General features: G+C 42.5%; 1 long non-coding RNA gene across 3 annotated transcripts; it reads right to left on the bottom strand.

The window, feature by feature from the left end:
• Positions 1-10,267: 10,267 nt before the first annotated feature.
• Positions 10,268-13,696, bottom strand: LOC125540056 (uncharacterized). Of its 3 annotated transcripts, none has more exons than XR_015617527.1 (3): positions 13,114-13,683; positions 10,788-13,016; positions 10,268-10,529 (listed from the first exon to the last, which is right to left on the bottom strand). It is a non-coding gene; the product is annotated as an uncharacterized LOC125540056 (long non-coding RNA). The 3 variants fall into 3 exon arrangements; XR_015617528.1 differs by having other exon boundaries at positions 10,268-10,787; positions 11,828-13,016; XR_015617526.1 differs by having other exon boundaries at positions 10,268-13,016; positions 13,114-13,696.
• Positions 13,697-13,905: the final 209 nt, after the last annotated feature.

The following is a 13,905-nucleotide window of genomic DNA, read 5'->3' as shown; positions in this document are numbered from 1 at the left end:
GTATTTTTCCTACCATCCTTTCAGTATTTCAATCCCCTGATTGGTTAATTGACACCAGTGCCAACGTACATGTTTGTGCTGACGCCTTCATGTTTTCTTCTTACCAGGCCACTAGGACTTCTCCCGTGCTGATGGGGAATGGGTCACATGCCATCGTTCGAGGTGTTGGTACGGTCGATCTGAAGTTTACTTCGGGGAAGACCTGAAGGAAATATGCCCTAGAGGCAATAATAAAGTTATTATTTATTTCCTTATATCATGATAAAAGTTTATTATTCATGCTAGAATTGTATTAACCGGAAACATAATACATGTGTGAATACATAGACAAACAGAATGTCACTAGTATGCCTCTACTTGACTAGCTCATTAATCAAAGATGGTTATGTTTCCTAACCATTGACAAAGATTTGTCATTTGATTAACGGGATCACATCATTAGTTGAATGATCTGATTGACATGACCCATTCCATTAGCTTAGCATCCGATCGTTTAGTATGTTGCTATTGCTTTCTTCATGACTTATACATGTTCCTATGACTATGAGATTATGTAACTCCCGTGTGCCGGAGGAACACTTTGTGTGCTACCAAACGTCACAACGTAACCGGGTGATTATAAAGGTACTCTACAGGTGTCTCCAAAGGTACATGTTGGGTTGACGTATTTCGAGATTAGGATTTGTCACTCCGATCGTCGGAGAGGTATCTCTGGGCCATCTCGGTAATGCACATCACTTAAGCCTTGCAAGCAATGCAACTAATGAGTTAGTTGCGAGATGATGTATTACAGAACGAGTAGAGAGACTTGCCGGTAACGAGATTGAACTAGGTATTGGATACCGACGATCGAATCTCGGGCAAGTAACATACCGATGACAAAGGGAACAACGTATGTTGTTATGCGGTCTGACCGATAAAGATCTTCGTAGAGTATGTGGGAGCCAATATGGGCATCCAGGTCCCGCTATTGGTTATTGACCGGAGACATGTCTCGGTCATGTCTACATTGTTCTCGAACCCGTAGGGTCCGCACGCTTAAGGTTTCGATGACAGTTATATTATGAGTTTATACGTTTTGATGTACCGAAGGTTGTTCGGAGTCCCGGATGTGATCACGGACATGACGAGGAGGCTCGAAATGGTCGAGACATAAAGATTGATATATTGGACGGCTATATTCGGACACCGGAAGTGTTCTGGGTGATTTCGGAGAAAACCGGAAAGCCGGAGGGTTACCGGAACCCCCCCGGGAGAAGTAATGGGCCATATGGGCCTTAGTGGAGAGAGAGAGGGGCAGCCAAAGGTGGGCCGCGCGCCTCCTCCTCCCTGGTCTGAATTGGACTAGGAGGGGGGCGGCACCCCCCTTTCCTTCTCCCTCCCCACTTCTTTCCCCCTCCTAGTAGGAGTCCTACTCCTACTAGGAGGAGGACTCCTCCTTGGCGCGCCATAGGGGCCGGCCGGCCTCCTCCTCTCTTGAACCTTTATATACGGAGGCAGGGGCACCCCAGAAACAGACAAGTTGATCCACGTGATCATATTCTTAGCCGTGTGCGGTGCCCCCTTCCACCATAATCCTCGATAATATTGTAGCGGTGCTTAGGCGAAGCCCTGCGACGGTAGTACATCAAGATCGTCACCACGCCGTCGTGCTGACGGAACTCTTCCCCGAAACTTTGCTGGATCGGAGTCCGGGGATCGTCATCGAGCTGAACGTGTGCTAAAACTCGGAGGTGCCGTAGTTTCGGTGCTTGATCGGTCGGGCCGTGAAGACGTACGACTACATCAACCGCGTTGTGCTAACGCTTCCGCTGTCGATTTACAAGGGTACGTAGATCACACTCTCCCCTCTCGTTGCTATGCATCACCATGATCTTGCGTGTGCGTAGGAAATTTTTTGAAATTACTACGTTCCCCAACAGTGGCATCCGAGCCTAGGTTTTATGTGTTGATGTTATATGCACGAGTAGAACACAAGTGAGTTGTGGGCAATATAAGTCATACTTCTTACCAGCATGTCATACTTTGGTTCGGCGGTATTGTTGGACGAAGCGGCCCGGACCGACATTACGCGTACGCTTACGCGAGACTGGTTCTCCCGACGTGCTTTGCACATAGGTGGCTTGCGGGTGACAGTTTCTCCAACTTTAGTTGAACCGAGTGTGGCTACGCCCGGTCCTTGCGAAGGTTAAAACAGCACCAACTTGACAAACTATCGTTGTGGTTTTGATGCGTAGGTAAGATTGGTTCTTGCTTAAGCCCGTAGCAGCCACGTAAAACTTGCAACAACAAAGTAGAGGACGTCTAACTTGTTTTTGCAGGGCATGTTGTGATGTGATATGGTCAAGACATGATGCTGAATTTTATTGTATGAGATGATCATGTTTTGTAACCGAGTTATCGGCAACTGGCAGGAGCCATATGGTTGTCGCTTTATTGTATGCAATGCAATCGTGCTGTAATGCTTTACTTTATCACTAAGCGGTAGCGATAGTCGTGGAAGCATAAGGTTGGCAAGACGACAACGATGCTACGATGGAGATCAAGGTGTCACGCTGGTGACGATGGTGATCATGACGGTGCTTCGGAGATGGAGATCACAGGCACAAGATGATGATGGCCATATCATATCACTTATATTGATTGCATGTGATGTTTATCTTTTATGCATCTTATCTTGCTTTGATTGACGGTAGCATTATAAGATGATCTCTCACTAAATTATCAAGAAGTGTTCTCCCTGAGTATGCACCGTTGCGAAAGTTCTTCGTGCTGAGACACCACGTGATGATCGGGTGTGATAGGCTCTACGTTCAAATACAACGGGTGCAAAACAGTTGCACACGCGGAATACTCAGGTTATACTTGACGAGCCAAGCATATGCAGATATGGCCTCGGAACACAGAGACCGAAAGGTCGAGCTTGAATCATATAGTAGATATGATCAACATAGTGATGTTCACCAATGAAACTACTCCATCTCACGTGATGATCGGACATGGTTTAGTTGATTTGGATCACGTAATCACTTAGAGGATTAGAGGGATGTCTATCTAAGTGGGAGTTCTTAAGTAATATGATTAATTGAACTTAAATTTATCATGAACTAAGTCCTGGTAGTATTTTGCATATTATGTTGTAGATCAATAGCTCGCGTTGTTGCTTCCCTGTGTTTATTTTGATATGTTCCTAGAGAAAATTGTGTTGAAAGATGTTAGTAGCAATGATGCGGATTGGATCCGTGATCTGAGGTTTATCCTCATTGCTGCACAGAAGAATTATGTCCTTGATGCACCGCTAGGTGACAGACCTATTGCAGGAGCAGATGCAGACGTTATGAACGTTTGGCTAGCTCAATATGATGACTACTTGATAGATTAAGTGCACCATGCTTAATGGCTTAGAATCGGGACTTCAAAGACGTTTTGAACGTCATGGACCATATGAGATGTTCGAGGAGTTGAAGTTAATATTTCAAGAAAATACCCGAGTTGAGAGATATGAAGTCTCCAACAAGTTCTATAGCTAAAAGATGGAGGAGAATCGCTCAACTATTGAGCATGTGCTCAGACTGTCTGGGTACTACAATCGCTTGAATCAAGTGGGAGTTAATCTTCCAGATAAGATAGTGATTGACAGAATTCTCTAGTCACCATCACCAAGTTAGTAGAACTTCGTGATGAACTATAATATGCAAGGGATAACGGAAACAACTCCCAAGCTCTTCGTGATGCTGAAATCAACGAAGGTAGAAATCAAGAAAAACATCAAGTGTTGATGGTTAACAAGACCACTAGTTTCAAGAAAAGGGCAAAGGGAAGAAGGGGAACTTCAAGAAGAACGGCAAGCAAGTTGCTGCTCAAGTGAAGAAGCCCAAGTCTGATCCTAAGCCTGAGACTAAGTGCTTCTACTGCAAAGGGACTGGTCACTGGAAGCAGAACTACCCCAAGTGATTGGCGGATAAGAAGGATGGCAAAGTGAACATAAGTATATTTGATATACATGTTATTGATGTGTACTTTACAAGTGTTTATAGCAACCCCTCAGTATTTGATACTAGTTCAGTTGCTAAGATTAGTAACTCGAAACGGGAGTTGCAGAATAAACAGAGACTAGTTAAGGGTGAAGTGACGATGTGTGTTGGAAGTGGTTCCAAGATTGATATGATCATCATTGCACACTCCCTATAATTTCGGGATTAGTGTTGAACCTAAATAAGTGTTATTTGGTGTTTGCGTTGAGCATGAATATGATTTGATCATGTTTATTATAATACGGTTATTCATTTAAGTAAGAGAATAAATTGTTGTTCTGTTTACATGAATAAAACCTTATATGGTTACACACCCAATGAAAAATAGTTCATTGGATCTTGATCGTAGTGATACACATATTCATAATATTGAAATAATACTGATAGTGCAACTTATTTGTGGCACTGCCATTTAGGTCATATTGGTGTAAAGCGCATGAAGAAACTCCATGCTGATGGGATTTTGGATCACTTGATTATGAATCACTTGATGCTTGCAAACCATGCCTTATAGGCAAGATGACTAAAGACTCCGTTCTCCGGAACAATGGAGCGAGCAACTGACTTATTGGAAATAATACATACTGATGTATGCGATCCGATGAGTGTTGAAGCTTGCGGCGGATATCGTTATTTTCTGGCCTTCACATATGATTTGAGCAGATATGGGTATATCTGCTTGATGAAACATAAGTCTGAAACATTTGAAAAGTTCAAAGAATTTCAGAGTGAAGTGGAAAATCATCGTAACAAGAAAAATAAGGTTTCTACGATCTGATCGCGGAGACAAATATTTGATTTACGAGTTTGGTCTTCAATTAAAACAATGTGAAATAGTTTCACTACTCACGCCAACTGGAACACCATAGTGTAATGGTGTGTCCGAACGTCATAACCGTACTTTATTAGATATAGTGCGATCTATGATGTCTCTTACTGATCTGCCACTATCGTTTTGGGGTTATGCATTAGAGATAGCTGCATTCACGTTTAAAAGGGCACCATCTAAGTCCGTTGAGAGGACACAATCTGAACTGTGGTTTGGCAAGAAACCAAAGTTGTCGTTTCTTAAAGTTTGGGATTGTGATGCTTATATGAAAAGGTTTCATCCTGATAAGCTCAAAACCAAATCGGAGAAATATGTCTTCATAGGATACCCAAAGAAAACTGTTGGGTACACCTCCTATCACAGATATGAAGGCAAGACATTCGTTGCTAAGAATGGATCCTTTCCAGAGAAGGAGTTTCTCTCGAAAGAAGTGAGTGGGAGGAAAGTAGAAAACTTGATAAGGTAATAGTACCTTCTTCCTTATTGGAAAGTAGTTCATCACAAAAATCTGTTCTTGTGACTACTACACCAATTAATGAGGAAGCTAATGATGATGATCATGTAACTTCAGATCAAGTTACTATCGAATCTCGTAGGTTAACCAGAGTGAGATCCGCACCAAAGTGGTACGGTAATCCTGTTCTAGAAGTCATGTTACTAGACCATGACGAACTTGCGAACTATGAGGAAGCGATGATGAGCCCAGATTCCGCGAAATGGTTTGAGGCCATGAAATCTGAGATATGATCCATGTATGAGAACAAAGTATGGACTTTGATGGATTTGCCCGATGATCGGCAAGCCATAGAAAGTAAATGGATCTTCAAGAGAAAGACGGACGCTGATAGTAGTGTTACTATCTACAAAGCTAGAATTGTCGCAAAAGTTTTTCAACAAGTTCAAGGTGTTGACTACGATGAGATTTTCTCACTCGTATCTATGCTTAAAGTCTGTCCGAATCATGTTAGCAATTGCCGCATTTTATGAAATCTGGCAAATGGATAAACAAAACTGCATTCCTTAATGGATTTATTAAAGAAGAGTTGTATGTGATGCAACAAGATGGTTTTGTCAATCCTAAAGGTGCTAACAAAATATGCAAGCTCCAGCGATCCATTTATGGACTGGTGCAAGCATCTCGGAGTTGGAATATACGCTTTGATAAGTTGATCAAAGCATATAATTTTATACAGACTTGCGGTGAAGCCTGTATTTACAAGAAAGTGAGTGGGAGCACTACAACATTTCTGATAAGTATATGTGGATGACATATTATTGATCGGAAATAATGTAGAATTATTCTGCAAAGCATAAAAAGGAGTGTTTGAAAGGAGTTTTTCAAAGAAAGACCTCGGTGAAGCTGCTTACATATTGAGTATCAAGATCTATAGAGATAGATCAAGACGCTTGATAAGTTTTTCAATGAGTACATACCTTGACAAGATTTTGAAGTAGTTCAAAATGGAACAGTCAAAGAAAAAGTTTCTTGCCTATGTTACAAGGTGTGAAGTTGAGTAAGACTCAAAGCCCGACCACGGCAGAAGATAGAAAGAGAATGAAAGTCATTCCCTATGCCTCAGTCATAGGTTCTATAAAGTATGCCATGCTATGTACCAGATCTATTGTATACCATACACTGTGTTAAGAGAGGGAGTACAATAGTGATCTAGGAGTAGATCAATGCACAGCGGTCAAAATTATCCTTAGTGGAATAAGGATATGTTTCTCGATTATGGAGGTGACAAAAGGTTCGTCGTAAAAAGTTACGTCGATGCAAGTTTTGACATAGATTTGGATGACTCTAAGTCTCGATCTAGATACATATTGAAAGTGGGAGAAATTAGCTAGAGTAGCTCCGTGTAGAGCATTGTAGACATAGAATTCGCAAAATATTTACGAATCTGTATGTGACAGACCCGTTGACTAAAATTATCTTACAAGCAAAACATGATCACACCTTAGTACTCTTTGGGTGTTAATCACATAAACAATGTGAACTAGATTACTGACTCTAACCCTATGGGTATAGGTCACATGACGATGTGAACTATGGGTGTTAATCACATGGTGATGTGAACTATTAGTGTTGAATCACATGGCGATGTGAAGTAGATTATTGACTCTAGTGCAAGTGGGAGACTGAAGGAAATATGCCCTAAAGGCAATAATAAAGTTATTATTTATTTCCTTATATCATGATAAAAGTTTATTATTCATGCTAGAATTGTATTAACCGGAAACATAATACATGTGTGAATACATAGACAAACAGAATGTTACTAGTATGCCTCTACTTGACTAGCTTGTTAATCAAAGATGGTTATGTTTCCTAACCATTGACAAAGAGTTGTCATTTGATTAACGGGATCACATCATTAGTTGAATGATCTGATTGACATGACCCATTCCATTAGCTTAGCATCTGATCGTTTAGTATGTTGCTATTGCTTTCTTCATGACTTATACATGTTCCTATGACTATGAGATTATGTAACTCCCGTGTGCCGGAGGAACACTTTGTGTGCTACCAAACGTCACAACGTAACTGGGTGATTATAAAGGTACTCTACAGGTGTCTCCAAAGGTACATGTTGGGTTGACGTATTTCGAGATTAGGATTTGTCACTCTGATCGTCGGAGAGGTATCTCTGGGCCATCTCGGTAATGCACATCACTTAAGCCTTGCAATTTCAGTTACACTAGTAGAAAAGGGGGCTTTGGTCCAGGCCGGGTAAGCCCATTAGTCCCGTTCAGTCCAGAACTGGGACCAATGGGTGCATTTATCCCGGTTCGTGCGCCCTTGATCCAAATTTTTAGTGGCCTCAGCATTTTACTCCCGCCTCTGCATGCCTCGCAATCTTAAATTTTCAGTAGCCCGGCATTTTACTCTCGCCTAGTAAAATTTTCACTTGCCACGGTATTTCCTCAAAACCTCCTCTCACACATACACACACCACCCCTCCCTCGCTTGAAACCATCACCGCTGCCACCTCCATCCTCAACTTCTGTATGTGTGTCAGGGAGCTCAAGGAGTTAATGGCCCAAAAGAGGTTTATCATGGCATCTTCGCCCGACGCTCGCGAGGGGGGCGCCGAGGTGTCCCCGTCATCCTCCGTGGGCTCTTTATCGATCCACCATCGCCGGTCACCCGATCCACCCGCCGCCATGCCCTACACTGGTTTGAGGACTTCTCCGTCCTCCCTCGGGCCCGGCTACCGATGAGGTCCTACCTCGGGGTCTGGCAGTGGCGGTGGGGGACGTGGGTCACCAAGATTACGGATCGGGAGACCCACACCCGCCGGTGGCTCGGTAGTTTTCACACGACCGAGCTTGCGGCCATGGAGTACGACCGCTGGTAGGTCCGGTACCATGGCACGGCAACTAGGCTCAATTTCTCCTTCGGCGCACATTGGGTCAACCTCGTCCCACTGGAGCCAGGGTGGTGAGCTCGGCTATGGTGCAGGAGGACAGCCAGGTGTGGGAGCGCCTCGAGGCCGAGGCCACCGACGAGGCCTACATGCAAGAGCTCCGCCGCAGCACCCGAAGCTCGTGGAGGTGGAGCGGATGATCTTTGCCAGCACGGAGGGCGGCGAGGTTATCGTGCTCTCCTCTGATGACGAGGTCGAAGGCGGCGAGGAGGGCGGCGCGGAGGGCATCGAGGTGTCGTCCATCAATAAGAATCTCGTTAGCGGTTCCCATTTATGTCGAGATGGTTTTAAGTTGGTTTTCAAATCCAATAAAGTTGTAATTTCTAAGTGTGGACAATTTGTTGGAAAAGGCTATGAGTGCGGAGGCTTGTTCCGTCTATCTTTGTCAGATATTTGCACTAAAGTTATTAATAATGTTTGCCACAATAATGAGTCTGATATTTGGCATTCACGACTTTGTCATATTAACTTTGGATGCATGACGCAGCTAACCAATATGAATTTAATTCCAAAAATCTCTCCTGTCAAGGGCTCTAAGTGCCAAGTATGTGTGCAAGCTAAGCAACCTCGCAAGTCCCATAAGACTGCAGAGGCAAGAGACTTGGCGCCACTAGGGCTTATACATTCTGATCTTTGTGAGATGAATGGCGTGTTGACAAAAGGTGAAAAGAGATACTTCATGATGTTGACTGATGACTCCACTAGATATTGTTATGTGTATCGTCTGAAATCAAAAGATGAGGCTTTGACTTTTTTCAAAAACTATAAAGCTGAGGCAGAGAACCAACTTGATCAAAAAATTAAACGGCTTAGATCCGATCGTGGTGGAGAGTATTTTTCCAATGAATTTGATCTGTTTTGTGCGGAACATGGTATAATCCATGAGACGACGCCTCTCTACTCACCCCGATCAAATGGGGTAGTCAAAAAAAAACCAAACTCTAACTAATATGGTTAACACTATGTTAGACACTTCGGATCTATCCAAGGAATGGTGGGGGAGGCGCTAATGACTGCGTGTCATGTACTAAACCGGGTTTCCACAAAGCATAAGACCATGACTCCATTTAAGGAATGGGAAAGGAAAAGGTTCAAACTCTCTTACCTACGTATTTGGGATTATTTGGCGAAAGTCAATATACCAATTCGCAAAAAGCGCAAGCTTGGACCAAAAACCGTGGATTGTGTTATTCTGGGCTATGTTTTTCATAACATCGGCTATAAATTTTTGATAATAAAATCTAAAATATCCAACATGCATGTTGGTACGATTATGGAGTCAAATGATGCAACTTTCTTTGAGGACATATTAAGGATATGTCGAGTTCATCAAATCAGAAGATACTTACTCCATCTAGTGAGGAACTAACGGGTAGTGCGCGGCGGCACGCCGCACTACATGGATTGATAAGCTATTTGTTTTTTATATAATGCTTGGTAACTCGTCCCAAGACTTAATTCGCTGCCAAGTCATTCATTAGATCTAGTTACACTACACCATAGACGACTCAAGTACAGGCAACTGCAACCAATATAAGAGTCTTCTTAGGGAAACAGTTGTTACATCAATATAAGAGTTTGTATCAGGTTGATATGCTAGAAAGTACGGCTGTCCAACAAGTCATTGAAGATACAATCAGAAACTATACTAAAACTTATGTCCCAACTTAATTATAAAAACTCATGTCTCTGTATTGTGACGTAAACATAAAACTGTAGAAGTTTTCATGGAGGGCTGTTTGTGCTTCTACTGAAACAGGTGCATTAAACAGAGGTGACTCTCCCGTAAGAATTGCGGAAATCACTGTGTACATCGCTAACAGGTGACACACATTGCTAATAAGTGCAGCTATACATCAAGGGAAAACGCCGTGCATGATGGGAGCAGAAGTTAACAACAGCTCCATACACTGAAGCTTATTATCCCATATATATCAGTACATGGCAATGTTGTACTGACGGCAAAAACATCAATATAACCAGAATACCAACACTTGCATTCCTTTACCAGTACAAAGCGAGAACATTAAGATGTTCTCAAATGAAAATAAGATAATTAAATTGAGTAAAATGGCCTGCCAAGAAAACTTAAACTGCATGTATGACCAAAGAAAGACTGCATGTACTTGTGATGAATCAATTATTTCTCTGTATGCTATGTTTATTTGTCCCTCCTACGGGCATCCCATGGTCACCCACAAGCAGTGTTTCAAAACCCTGTCGCGAAGCCACTTGGACCTACATTTGATTTGCCCAGTATAAAGAAGTTGCTCATAAAAGTTGATCATGCCACAGTGGCTGAGTTTACTACTTTGACAACCTTGGTCAACAAACTTAAACGAAAAATGGTACATTTCCTTTTAAAAGGACAATGATATTTAAATAAACAATAAATACATAGATCTGATCCACTGAGATGTTTGAACAGATTTGAAAAGCTCTGCTAAATCTAATCTACTAACCACCCAGGTTACAAAAAGCCATAATTCTGCATACCTGAAACCAAAAAAGTTATAGTCCAGATCCGAGTAAGATAATTATCCCTCTGTAATTCCAAGCCAATTAATCAATCCTATAGGACAAGTAATAGCATCTTGCAGGTGCACAAAATAAATAATCATACTATAATTATTTGTTTATAAGAACCGCCTATGCAAAAGCGTCCATATTTATTTAGTTGGACTATTGTTCCCAATTCAGAGAGAAAACATCAACTCTTGGATGATCACCAAGGGTAAGCAAACCTTACTGTCATATCTTATGTTGTATTCATGCATTGTTGTTTAGTGCTGCGAAAATTCACACACGTATCAAAAGGAAAAACAAAGTAATATCATGATTTGGTCATCAGAAAGGGTGGCTACAGAATAAGTGGGCAAACTATCATGGAATGCCATAACGTAAAATATTAAAATGGCCAAAAAAGGCATCATTTGATGAAGCAAACTTGAAGCAGTAGATTAACCAAAAATAAGCTTAACCCTTCAGAGACTAATCATTTTATCTAGTGTATAGTTTCTTTGTTTCAGATAGAACCAAGTTACATGTGTTCTATGATCTTCCCTTGCAGAAAATGCACATGCCCACTATAATCTTGTGATGAGCCCAAGAATCATATATATATATATATTAGTCACCGGGAAGATTATTGTTGGCCAGAAAGAATAGCAGGTAAATTATGTTTTTCGCAATCTGAATGTTGCCTATCTAGATCCACTGAGATCCACGGGTGATGTGCGTGAAAGAGCGCAACTCTACTTTTATAGGAGGATCTCTCTAGGTGTAATCAGCAACCTTTTAAGAACAACATCTGATGAAGAACACAATTGACAAAATAAATCAAAGATTTTCATATATCTAAAGTGAACATAACTGTAAATAGAGGGAACATTTTTCAGTTTGTCTTCCAACACCGAGAGAAAAGACTTCATACATTAATGCAAATAAAATGAACCGAATGGCCATAATGCAACAGTTTGGTATACCCTACGATTTCAAGTTTCCGATGGGAAATCTTATATATATTAGGATAGTACCTTAGCAGTTGGCACTCAACTCAGAGCAGTCCATGAAGCTTGCAGGCAAATTGAGATCAGTAATTCCTTCACCATCGGCAAAAGAAATAGATAGTTCCATTCAGCATTACTCAATAATGCACAGCTTGTTCAACCAATGTAAGAGAACCATCTCAACAATAAGACTGTAGTAGTACACAATGAATGCCGCAATTGGTGTTCAATCATGCATAGATCAATGATAAATTCTGCTGGACTTGAAAAAAGCTAGCTACCCACTTCTCCCCCTTTCTGGTTGAGGTAGCCGAAGGAAAAGCAAGAATGAAAATATAGAACAAACAATAGAGTGTAGCCAATCTTTTTTGTTGGTTGCAAGGAATCAAACAGAACATAGAATTCTATGTCACTCAAAAAGTTGGAAAATAGTTGCGGTTGTTGAAAGGATGAGTGGGAAACAACTGCTCTTTTTTAGTGTGTATACTGAGACCTGGATACTATGTCGACATCTTGCCGTTAGGATCATTCAGTCTCTGCTATATGATAAGAGTTGAGAGAGGTAATATCTCCAGAGTATAAAGAAAACCAATTTATATTCGAAAATGATGCTTCAAAATGTCTATCTACTGTCTGTTGAATACAGACTTTTTTCTTTGAGACCCTTGCAAAGTATAGCTTCTTATGAAAGAGCAAGAGAGTTGCGAAGAAGATCTGCTACGTGAGATGTAGAAAGGCTCCCTCATAGGAAATAACCACTAATTATTAGGAAAATAGTTGACCCTGTCATATCACTGATGATCATCTGTGTTGAACATGCAGTGTATCTAGTGAACAAAATTTGTACGTTTATGAATCAGTTTGTTGTTTACACATCTCTTTATTCAAAAGAGAAAGGTCAATACACTCGCACATTCTTGACTTACACATCAGTATTAGCAAAGCAAAAACACAGTGCAATGCTCTAGACAGACTGTGCCTAATTAATACTCCCTTTGAGTATACTTATGCTAGGATCAGAATTAGTTGACCCTGGTGCCTCCAAATAAGCATGAAAAGTCTTCTCAAATTCAATGGAACATCCCAAAACAAACCCCCAACCACCCAGCAGAAGAAAAAGAAATATTTGATTACACAAAAGAGTATAAACAGAAATAAATCTTTTCCTACCCTGCTTGATTTTCATCAAACACCTTAAAGTCACATACACAAAAATCTGCACAACCGAAGATGAAAAATTATAGGGGTTAAATCAAAGAAAAGCAGTGGATGCCAGAAGAGCATCTATTCAGGAAGAAGAGAAGTATGAGTACCTGCAATGCATGGACAGGCCTGGGCAACGGATGGCCACCGTGGTACGTACTGGCACAGCATAGAAGAAGAACGGGGGGAGAGAGAGAGATGCTTGCTGGGGCTAGGCGTGGAGGCCGCCGGTGTTGAGCAATGCCGCAGCCTGAAAGTCGCCATCGGCCCTGGGGCTGCTGCCGGTGGCCGGCGGTTGCGGAGGGGGCCCAGCCGTCGAGGCGACAGCGAGGAGCCCATGAGAGGGGTTGGGGGAGAAGATGGACCTGCTTGGGCCGGCGGGAACCGCTGGACGTTGTCGCCGTCATGGATTCAGCCGCCGCCGCCGCACCATACGGGCTGCACTGCATCCGCCGCTCCGGTCGCTGCGTCGACGAAGTCGTGGCTAGGGCCAGCGACGACGTTGCGGTGGGATGGAGCAGCATAGGCGGCGGCCGCGTCGTCCCGGTGCCAGAGGAAAAAGGGGGCTGCCGCGCCATCCCGGTGCCGGTGGAAAAAGGAGGCGGCCGCGTCTGGGCCTCTGGGGTGGAGGAGCTCCCTTGCGATCCGCTGGCTAGTACTGGGCATTTGGGCACATGCGGGGGCCTTTTTATTTGTGTTTACAGCGGCGGAGCGGTGGCAAACGATTTGACCAGAAAGTACGATAGAGAGAAAATTTGAAGGAGACAAAATCCCAGCAAATTCTAGAAGACAACGTGTCATCGATGGAATTGCTGGTCAACTGCATGTGAGGTGGACGTGGCGACATGCAGGGGCGCGTGGCGCGCAACTGACCCACGTAACTCTGGAACGGACACGTACTG

Source organism: Triticum urartu, chromosome 2A (assembly GCF_056163025.1).
Source record: "Triticum urartu cultivar PI428250 chromosome 2A, HENAU_Tu73, whole genome shotgun sequence".
Taxonomy (NCBI): Eukaryota; Viridiplantae; Streptophyta; class Magnoliopsida; order Poales; family Poaceae; genus Triticum; species Triticum urartu.
This window is presented reverse-complemented; position numbering and strand designations above follow the sequence as displayed.